Source organism: Nelumbo lutea, chromosome 7 (assembly GCF_056320005.1).
Source record: "Nelumbo lutea isolate HS-2025 chromosome 7, American lotus-T2T, whole genome shotgun sequence".
NCBI lineage: Eukaryota > Viridiplantae > Streptophyta > Magnoliopsida > Proteales > Nelumbonaceae > Nelumbo > Nelumbo lutea.
In genome coordinates this window covers 37,622,506-37,633,724 of record NC_142690.1, presented here as the reverse complement: position 1 = coordinate 37,633,724, position 11,219 = coordinate 37,622,506, and the positions used below count along the sequence as shown (strand labels likewise).

Sequence of the window (11,219 nt, the reverse complement as noted above, 5' to 3'; positions counted from 1 at the left end):
TGAGGTCTTTGCATGAATTTTTATGCCATTTTTATTTAATTTTTCCCTAATTTAGTTTAATGATAAGAAAATATTTCAGGGGTAATTAATCCAAGAAAAAGAAAGAAAAAAAAGCAAGAAAAGAAGGTTCAAAAAGATCAATTTTAGCCCAGCCCAGTTATGGAAGCAAGAGAGCACACTTCGGCCCAAGAAGAACAAGTTGATTCCTTGAAAAAACCCAAGAAAAGAAAGCCTAGCAAAGAGTAAAATTCAGCCTAGTAGAGAAGGCCCATTCTCAACCCAAAAGAGCGGCCTAGAGTGTAGCTACCATGTGCTAAGAGAGAGCCTAAGTGCAGCCCAAATAGCAGCCCAAAGAGCTAGGGGTGGCAACTCTTAGAAGGCTTCCAAGAGAACTCTAGAAAGTTCAAGAAGGGGTTGTAATACACCCCATTCTAGAGGCTTCAAGAAGGGGCAAGAGCCCCCTTGAAGATCTATATAAGAAGGCCTCTAGAAGGGGAGAGGGTGTTCAATTGCTTGAGAGAAAGGCTCTCCCACTCCTAGAGGTTCAAACTCCTTGAAGAGAAGGAAGAGAAGAAGGGTTAGGTGCAAGGAAGAAGAAGAAGAAGAAGGGGCTAAAGGAGTTCAAGTCAAGCTAGCAAGAAGAGAAGGTGAGTTTGAAATTGGGGACTTCTGATTTAGAGATCTATTGTAATCATTCTAATATAGTTTCATTTTCCTTTGATTTGAATTCAGCTTCCTTGTTGTAAAGTTTTCTTTCTCACTCTTCCATTCTTTTTTGATGTATTTCAGTTTGTAAAATTTCAGATCACCAATCAAATTCTTTTTGATTCATTCGAATAGTTGTGAAATGTACTTGAAGTTTCTTGAATAGGGGTTAAATTGTAGATTAATTCTGCCAATTAACTTTCAAAACTCAAATTTGAATTCTCAGATCTAAGATTGCAAGATCTGAATTGCTTGAAAGAAAATTCAAATATGCAAATTTCAGATTGGCCGAATTAATCTAAAGCTTTGAATTCTTAGAGTGCATGAGAAAGACTCTAGGAATTCAGATCTACTATTCAAGAATTGAATTAGATGCAAGGTTAGAGATAACTTGCACAATTCAGTTGGTAATTAATTCAGATTTGAATTGATGCCTTAGAAGTGTTTGAAGAAATGCATGCATGGGATTAGATCCTTGATAGAGATATGGGGATCATCACTAATGCATAGGATGAACATGCACTCGAAAGAGGCTGTTCATAAGCTTGAGGTTTCACTAAACCAAGGCTTAATCACAATCTATTCGAATGATTCAACTTGATTGATTGCTGAATTCTGAGATTAACATTAACTGCTTACTCTTCTAACCTGAATTGAAGGCAATTGAGCTAATAATTTAGATAGATTTTAGGTTAAAATTTTTAGCTTTTGAATAAAGTTTTGATTTATTGTTGATCAGATAAGAAGTGCCTAGTTTAATATTGGTAATTGTTTTCTAAATCCTCGTGAGAATGATACTTCACTCACTACTTTATTACTTGAACGACTAGTGCACTTACTAGTGTCACAATAAAGGCACTTACTAGTGTCACAGGCCACTAGTCCATTTTGGTTATGACCAGGATAGTTACTTGGTGGAAGCCTTGACTAGTGAGGAGGATCCTGTGACTTATGCGGAAGCTATGTTGGACATAGACTCCTTTAAGTGGGTAGATGCCATGACAGCTAAGATGAACTCAATAAAGGCCAATGGAGTCTGAACTCAAGTAGATCCGCCCTCCGGGGTAAAAGCAATTGGTTGCAAATGGATCTACGAGAGGAAGAAGGGCCCCGATGGTAGGGTTGAGACCTACAAAGCTTGTCTAGTGGCGAAAGGGTACACTCAGAAAGAGGGCATCGATTATGAGGAAACCTTTTCGCCTATGGCCATGCTTAAATCATTAGAATCCTGCTAGCTGTAGTAGCATGCCATGACTATGGGATTTGGCAAATGGATGTCAAAACTGCATTCCTAAATGGAGATCTTATTGAAGATATCTACATGCAGCAACCGCAAGGTTTTATAGCTACGGGTCAGGAACACATGGTATGTAAACTAAATAGATCCATATATGGACTTAAGCAAACTTCTAGGAGTTGGAACATCCAGTTTGACTCTACTATCAAAAAGTTTGACTTTGAGTAGAACCCAGATGAGCCATGTGTTCACAGGAAGTCCAGTGGGGATAAGGTTACATTTCTGGTTCTGTATCTAGATGACATTCTGCTCATTGGGAATGATGTAGGAATGTTGACTACGGTGAAAGTATGGCTGTCACAGCAATTCTCCATGAAAGATCTTGGAGAAGCCTCCTATATATTGGGTCTTCAACTCTATAGAGATAGATCAAAGCGGATAATAAGATTATCCCACTCTGCTTACATTGACAAAATTGTCAAGCGATACAGCATGGAGAACTCTAAGAAAGGAAATGTTCCTTTCAGGCACAGAGTCACCCTCTCCAAGAAGATGTCTCCCAAGACCTTTGAGAAGATTGAGAGCATGAAGGACATTTCCTATGCCTCAGCCGTAGGGAGCATCATGTATGCCATGTTGTGCACTCGTCCTAACATTGCTCATGCAGTGAGGGTGGTAAAAAGATTTTAGGCCAACCCAGGTGACGGGGTTGTCGAAGCAATCAAAATTAGTACTAGTCCCACAATAAGATATTTGCAGTAGAAGTGGTACTAGGTCGAATCCCACAGGGAGCAAATCAGTAACCTCTTAGCCGAATGGATACTATAATTGAGTGAGGAAATTTAATAACTAGAATTAAAAGAATAAGAAAGCACTTAAACAAACAAGAGAAAAATCAGTCTTACCAAATTCTGGTTCAAGGGTTCAGGTTGAATCGATTGGCCATCGATCCTAGGTACAATTCAGCATTCTTGCAATTCAAGCATTTAACCTTAGATTTACTAGGATAGCCATAATAAGCCTTGTGTTTTCCTAATTCAGTTGACCAAACCCAGCATTCGATCAACACTTATCACCACTCAACTGGGTACGATAGCGTTCCATGTTAAACAATGATAGCATTAAGAATGTGAAAACAGTTAAACCAAAATAACAATAAATGAGATACCTGCAATTATTGAATTTTGTTCCATCAATTCCTTTAGGTTGAACCATGATAAAACGTTGGTCAAAGGCTGTCACGAACAATTGACCCAAAAAGATATCAACCTAATTGCTACTTGTACCAATCTTCGTGACAATTATGGATCACCGAAATCATGGATAGCAATAGGAAAATCAACATTAATTCAGTTGTCAAACTAATTAACATCAATGTCCAATAAAAATATGCACAAGAATCAATGAATACTTGAATTAGAAAGCAAGAAAATAAAGTAACTACAGAACCTCACAATGACACAATCGAACCTCCCCCCTTGAACCAGAAAAAGAAGCTTAGCTACTCATGATCTGTGCAATCTCCATGCTTTTCTTCTCCATAGCCGAACTACCTTCTTGAGCTTCTTGGCCTCTTGATGATATCTTGGATCTTGGAATGAGTGATGCTAGAGCTGGTTCGCCCCCCCTCTTTATATAGCCAAAGGAGAGGGTTGTTTTCCAACTCCTTCTAGGAGATCATCTTATCTTTAGGGAGTCTTGATCTAATCTTCTTTGAACTAATCCTATCATATCTCTTATCTAATCCCCAACCTTCTTATCCTTATAGAATTACATTCAAAGTTTAGATCTAATAAGACTCTCTCCCTCTTGGGAGATTACATTCGAATTAGGACTCTAGACTCGTGTATCCGAATTGGGCTTCTCTGCTACTTGGGCTACTTCCAAGTTCTTCTACGAGTTGGGCTTCACTGACTATCACCGAAACTGTGCAAAATCGCCCGAATTGGCATGTTTCCTTCTAATTGCCTTTTTTATTGCCCTGAATCGAAATACAAGAGTAATGAGTGCATTTAAGTGTTAAAATAATGAAATCATATGAAAATTAGGGGACAAAAATAGGGTTCTTTTCAGTCTCATGAAATCCCCCCACACTCAAACTTTGCTCGTCCTCAGGCAAGGCAAAATCTCACAAAAGAAAACAACTACTGATTTTCAATATTTTTTTTTCTCTACATGAGGCCCAGTTCATTGCATGCTTTTGTTCAGACTTGGTAACCTTTCCCTTTTCATCTCTTTCTTCCCTTTTTCTTGTCCAAGAGTGATCACAAATCACCTTTCCTCATGGTCCCAAGTTAAATCGATAGTCAAAGAGACAAGCCTTCCAGGGCTGAAACTCCTTGGACTGCACGGATGCTCATTGCTTTTAACAAACCAATTCAGCCAGATAAAATTACTTTCCTTTGAATCAAAACAAGGTGTGCTTATTGCCATAAGCTTGCTATGTATCACATCTCCACCACTTAGTGTGAATTCCTAGGATCTGAAGGTGAGAATGGGGTTGGGGTTCTAGGGTGAGTGCATTTTATGCTCCATCTCACCATTGCCTTCTTTTCAAGATGTGAGTGCATTTTATGCTCCATCTCACACTTGCTTTCATTTCTAGATGTGAGTGCATTTTATGCTCCGTCTCACATTAGTCATGATTTTTTTTTCACAAGAATCACAGGGTTTCACTGCCTAATCCATGAATTCATTGATCGTGGTCTCTATATGCCTAACACAGCAAGTTCTAGAATAATCAACCCAAGTTTGACAGATAATTATGTGAAATCAATCAAACCCTTATGCATCTTGCCTATTGATCGATTAAAATCATGAGGTACCATATGCAGCCAAGAAAGATTCAGTTAGTCATGCTTGCATCCTATCTTATCTATTCATCCTAAGTACATGATTCCTGATAAGTTGAAACCGTTCAAGGATAAGTTTTCGGGAGCAGAAATTTTAAGAAGGTAAGGTATCCCAAATTTCCATCAAATTTCCCTAATCCCCCCACACTTAAGTTATACATTGTCCCCACTGTATGTGATTATGCATAAAGTAGAAGGATTTGGGGGTACTTCCCTGTTTGTCTTGTTGGGTTCCTGCTAAACACAAAAATCAAAATCAAACAAAATAACAAATTAACTAAACATAATGGGTTGCCTCCCAGAAGCGCAATTGTTTAACGTCGTTATGCTCGACGTCCTCCTTTGCTACTTTAACTCTCGTGGTTGCAGCTTTCGGTGTGCTCCCCTTCCATCCATCATGGGCAGGTTCAAATTTGGAATAGGGGCCTTAGTATCCAATTGTGCACTCGATTATAACTCCTCATTCATATCTTTTTCAAAAATTTCCTGCACAGTTGGATCAAAAGTGTCAACCGAATAGATCGAATGGTCTTCAATTAGGTACTTCATAGCTTCAAGATGGAGAGGGTACCCTCATCCACATCTATTTTGGTCTTGGCCATTTTCATGAATGGCCTGCCTAATAGAAGTGGGGCTGAACTTTCGATCATGTCCTCCTCCATCTTCAAAATGTAAAAATCAGTTGGGAAAATTAAATCATTAACCTGCACCATTACATTCTCAACAATCCCTTCTGGGTAGGCGTTAGAACGATCAGCTAATTGGATAACAGCTTTAATTTCCCTTAAAGGACCTAATCTCAAAGCATAGTAAATCGAGTATGGCATGACATTGATAGATGCACCTAAGTCTAGCATTGCATGCTCGATTCGCTTATTGCCAATCACACAAGGTAGGGTGAACATACCTGGATCAGCATGTTTTTCTGGTAAGGTCCTCTTGATCACGGCTGAAACGTTCTCTCCAACTCCTACCTTAATGGGGCTTTTGTTTGAGTCCTGTACCTCCTCTTCTTCTTGTCTTTTTTCCGCCTTCCTTGGTGAGGTGGGTTCTAGCTGCAGTTCCTTCCCGCTTCTCTTTACCACTGCACTTACATTTTCCTTGGGGTTGACTACCATTTCTGATGGCAGTTTCCCAGAGCTCTGCGCCTCCAACTATGGAAGTGGCAAGTTGGCTGATTTGGTTCCCCAAATTCTGAATGCTTGCTCTTGTTTCCTGTTGAAATTGCTGAGTATTAGTAGCTAGAGCCTTAACTATATCTTCTAATGACGTACCTAAATTCGGGTGTTGGCCTTGCACTGTGATGGGTGTTGAAAATTGGGGCTGTCGACTGAAAAAATGGGGCTGATATTGCTGCTGTCCTCCTGGGTTTCCGTAGCTTAGATTTGGATGATCTCTCCACCCCGGATTGTAGTAATTGGAGTAGGGATCATACTTTCGTTGGGGCTGCCCTGGAAATCCTCCTACGACATTACTTGCTGCATCGATCCATCTTGTAATGATGGACACATGTCCGTAGGATGACCATGGATCGAACAAATACCACACACCCTAGCAGTTTGTAATTGTCCTGCAGCTAGTTGCCTAACCAAAGCAGTTAAGTCAGAAATCTAGTTTTCTAAATTTGCATGGCTTACCTCGTTAACACTTCTAATGGTACCTTCTGTCCTTGTACCGAATTGCTGAGAATTTTCAGCCATATTGGAGATTAATTCCTTGGCCGCTTCAGGTGTCTTGTTCACTAGAGCTCCTCCACTGGCTGCATCGACCATACTTCTATCCATGGGCTGTAGCCCTTCATAGAAGTATTGGATTAACAATTGTTCAAGAATTTGGTGGTGGGGACAACTAGCAACAAGTTGCTTAAACCTTTCCCAATATTCATATAATGTCTCACCACCAAACTGCCAAACTCCACATATTTCTTTTCTTATATTCGCAGCCCGGGACGTAGGAAAATATTTATCTAAAAATATCCTATTCATTTCATCCCATGTACATACAGAACCGGGAGGGAGAATATACAGCCAATCCTTTGCTTTATCTCTTAAAGTAAATGGAAAGGCTATGAGTTTTACCTAGTCCTCTGTCATACCGTGGGGTTTCATGCTTGAACAGACAACATGAAATTCCTTTAGATGTTTGTGAGGGTCCTCACCTGGGAAACCATGAAACAGAGGTAATAATTGAATCAAACCAGATTTGAGTTCAAAGCCTACCTCAAGAGTGGGGTACGTGATGCATAAGGGCTGTTGGTTCGTAATTGGTGCAGCCAACTCCCTTAATGTCCTCTCTCTGTCAATCATTCTTTCTACTTCTTCAAAGATGGAAAAATCACGAGTGGGTAGATCGATATCTGAGTTCACCCTTTTAGGTGAGCGATCCTTCCTTTGCTTCGCCTCCTTCCTTAAATGATGGGTGGTCCTCTCAATTTTGGGGTTGTACTGATGTTTACCTCGTTGAGAAGCACGAGTCATAAACAAGAAGATTAACAAAAGAAGGTAATAGCTAAGAAATTAACGTTGCTCCCTGGCAACGGCGCCAAAATTTTGACGGGGTTGTCGAAGCCCTCAAAATTAGTACTAGTCCCACAATAAGATATTTGCAGTAAAAGTGGTACTAGGTCGAATCCCACAGGGAGCAAATCAGTAGCCTCTTAGCCGAATGGATACTATAATTGAGTGGGGAAATTTAATAACTAGAATTAAAAGAATAAGAAAGCACTTAAACAAACAAGAGAAAAATCAGTCTTACCGAATTCTGGTTCAAGGGTCGGGTTGAATCGATTGGCCATCGATCCTAGGTACAATTCAACATTCTTGCAATTCAAGCATTTAACCTTAGATTTATTAGGATAGCCATAATAAACCTTGTGTTTTCCTAATTCAGTTGACCAAACCCAGCATTCGATCAACACTTATCACCACTCAACTGGGTACGATAGCATTCTATGTTAAACAATGATAGCATTAAGAATGTGAAAACAGTTAAACCAAAATAACAATAATTGAGATAGCTGCAATTATTGAATTTTGTTCCATCGATTCCTTTAGGTTGAACCATGATAAAACGTTGGTCAAAGGCTATCACGAACAATTGACCCTAAAAGATATCAACCTAATTGCTACTTGCACCAATCTTCGTGACAATTACGGATCACCGAAATCATGGATAGCAATAGGATAATCAACATTAATTCAGTTGTCAAACTAATTAACATCAATGTCCAATAAAAATATGCACAAGAATCAATGAATACTTGAATTAGAAAGCAAGAAAATAAAGTAACTATAGAACCTCACAATGACACAATCGAACCTTCCCCTTGAACCAGAAAAAGAAGCTTAGCTACTCATGATCTGCGCAATCTCCATGCTTTTCTTCTCCATAGCCGAACTACCTTCTTGAGCTTCTTGGCCTCTTGATGATCTCTTGGATCTTGGAATGAGTGATGCTAGAGCTGGTTTGCCCCCCTCTTTATATAGCCAAAGGAGAGGGTTGTTTTCCAACTCCTTCTAGGAGATCATCTTATCTTTAGGGAGTCTTGATCTTATCTTCTTTGAACTAATCCTATCCTATCTCTTATCTAATCCCCAACCTTCTTATCCTTATAGAATTACATTCAAAGTTTAGATCTAATAAGACTCTCTCCCTCTTGGGAGATTACATTCGAATTAGGACTCTAGATTCTTGTATTCGAGTTGGGCTTCTCTGCTACTTGGGCTGCTTCCAGGTTCTTCTACGAGTTGGGCTTCAGCTGTTAAATGAGCCTGGCTGCGACATTGCTCCGACTTCGGGCCTGGTTTCGTACTCGATTCGGACCAAACCAGTCAATGCCCAAAACATAAAAGTTGTGGGCCTTTCATTCTTCTTTCTAATGCTTTTTGAATTGCCCAATTCGGAGTCTGGAATTGTGAGTTAGGCCCAGATCACTGACTATCGCTGAAACTGTGCAAAATCGCCCGAATTGGCATGTTTCCTTCCAATTGCCTTCTTTATTGCCCTGAATCGAAATACAAGTGTAATGAGTGCATTTAAGTGTTAAAATAATGAAAATAGATGAAAATTAGGGGACAAAAATAGGGTTCTTTTCAGTCTCATCACCAGGGCAGAAGCACTAGACTGCTGTGAAATGCATATTCAAGTACCTTCGAAGGACAAAAGTGTTTTGTCTGGTACTCAAGTACATTCGGCACTCAGATCTGCTATTGCAGAACTGCAGCACTCAACGAAAAAAATCTACTTATGTTTCAGCCCTTTATTATTTTTCTTTAATCACAAAAAGAAAAAAATAATATAGAAAATGAATAGAAGAAAAAAAGAAGAACCATATAAACAAAAGAATGGAAAGTAAGGATTCAGATTAGAGCTCAGATATGAGTTCTGCTATAGTAGATCTGCAACAGTTCAGATCTGAGTTCCTCTAAATTCAGACCTGAACCGAGGTAAGTTTGAGGGTAATTGGGGGTCATCACCACCCCAATTCACCCTAGGACACATCTGCTATCCCCCAAGAACAAGTGGATAGCCATGGTTGAAGAAATTCGGATCTGAAATCACCCAGATCTGAACTGTGGTTGTGAATAGAGCAGGATACAGGGCAGACTTTGCAATGTTAGATAACTTGTACTCTGATTTATCTGAGCTGATTTGGTTGAGGAAAAGTATATTTTCTGAGAATTTTTTATGCCTCAAGAGATTTCATGCAAAGTGGCACTTCCACACCATTTTTCTATTAGAATTCAGACCTGTAGCAGGGCTGCTACAGCAGACCTGCTACAACAAGGCTGAATCAGGGCAAGTTTTGAACAGGTTTGTATTACAATTAACATTACTAAATTGGCATTGTGAATGATCCTGGGCTGATCCTTGAAAATTTTCAAGTTAGATAGCTCTGATTTCAGTTGTGCATGAATAGAAAGTCTAAAGATTTGGACCCAATTCAGATCTACTACTGCTGCACTATAGCTTACCATACAGCAGACCTGAATTTGAAATTGTGTGGAATGAATGTTTTGTCTACTGCTGCAGTATGGGTTGCTATGGTTTTGACTTATGAGCATTTGTACAGATTCATAAGAAGTCTAAACCGAGATATTGAATGGATTGAATGTGAACTAAACTGCTTTCAATAGCAGCAACATTTATAGGACAATATCAGACCTGATTTTAGGTCAATAGAATTCCTCAAACTTGTGAAGCCATACACTTGCATAAGCTTACAAACCTGAACCCAAACCTGGCTCAGGTCTGATTGTAGCCCAATTTAAGTCCTATGAAGGCACATTGATATTTCAGCTCTGATAAGTAGCCCTCAGCCTAGCAGATGTTAATGGATGTGTGCAATTGTGTACATTGTATTTCAAGAATTGTATATTCCATTCAGATTTCAATTATTTGTTGAATTTCTCTGAACCAACAAGCCCAAAGAATTGCAGACCTAAAAGATTCTACAATTAAGGGATGTGAATAAGATTGCTGGTTCAGATCCTTTTTAATAAATCATTGTACATATCTCAGTTATAGTAGGTTTAGGTAATCATATTCTGTTGTATTAGCCTTTTTATTGCCTTAACTTTCATAGTTTATGATAAGTAGAGTCGAGCTGGAGGAGATCCTCTACGACCCAGAGATTGAAAGAACTCTCCGTGTCCATCTAAGAGCAGCTAGACAAGTCCAACAAGAAGCTCAAGAATCTCAAGAAATGGCTGAATAGAGAACCATGATGGATTATGCCAAACCCTCACTCACTAGAGCTGCTTCCAGCATTATCAGGCCTACTATTGCTGCTAACAACTTTGAGATTAAACTTGCCATTATACAGATGATTCAAAACACTATGCAATTCTGTGGAATGGCCCACGAAGATCCCAACGCACATATTGCAAACTTTTTAGAAATATGTGATACCTTCAAACACAATGGGGTAAGTGATGATGCTATTAGGCTGAGGTTATTCTCATTCTCTTTGAAGGATAAAGCCAAAGCATGGCTGAATTCATTACCAGCGGGATCAATAGCTACATGGGATAAAATGGTCAATCGTTTCCTCTCTAAGTATTTTCCCCCTTCTAAAACTGCTAAAATGAGGAATGATATCACTACATTTTTCCAACAAGGAGAATCTTTATATGAGTCATGGGAAAGATACAAGGAGCTGCTGAGAAGAGTTCCTCACCATGGCCTTCCCATATGGCTGCAAGTACAAACTTTCTATAATGGTCTTACCGACTCAAATAAGACCATACTAGATGTTGCAGCTGGAGGGTCCATAAACAATAAGACTCCTGAGGTTGCCCATGCACTCATTGAGGAAAGGGCAGCCAACAACTATCAATGGCATTCTGAAAGAACCAAACTAGGAAGCAGCATGGCCTGCATAATGTTGATACTTATACAGAACTATCTGGACAAATAGGAGCACT

At 39.4% G+C, this 11,219-nt stretch overlaps 2 non-coding genes across 2 annotated transcripts; one reads left to right on the top strand and one right to left on the bottom strand.

The window, feature by feature from the left end:
- Positions 1-6,624: 6,624 nt before the first annotated feature.
- LOC148846126 (small nucleolar RNA R71) lies at positions 6,625-6,731 on the top strand. Its single transcript, XR_016102704.1, has one exon. It is a non-coding gene; the product is annotated as a small nucleolar RNA R71 (small nucleolar RNA).
- A 4,145-nt stretch (positions 6,732-10,876) lies between these two features.
- Positions 10,877-10,980, bottom strand: LOC148846125 (small nucleolar RNA R71). The gene has a single exon (XR_016102688.1). It is a non-coding gene; the product is annotated as a small nucleolar RNA R71 (small nucleolar RNA).
- Positions 10,981-11,219: the final 239 nt, after the last annotated feature.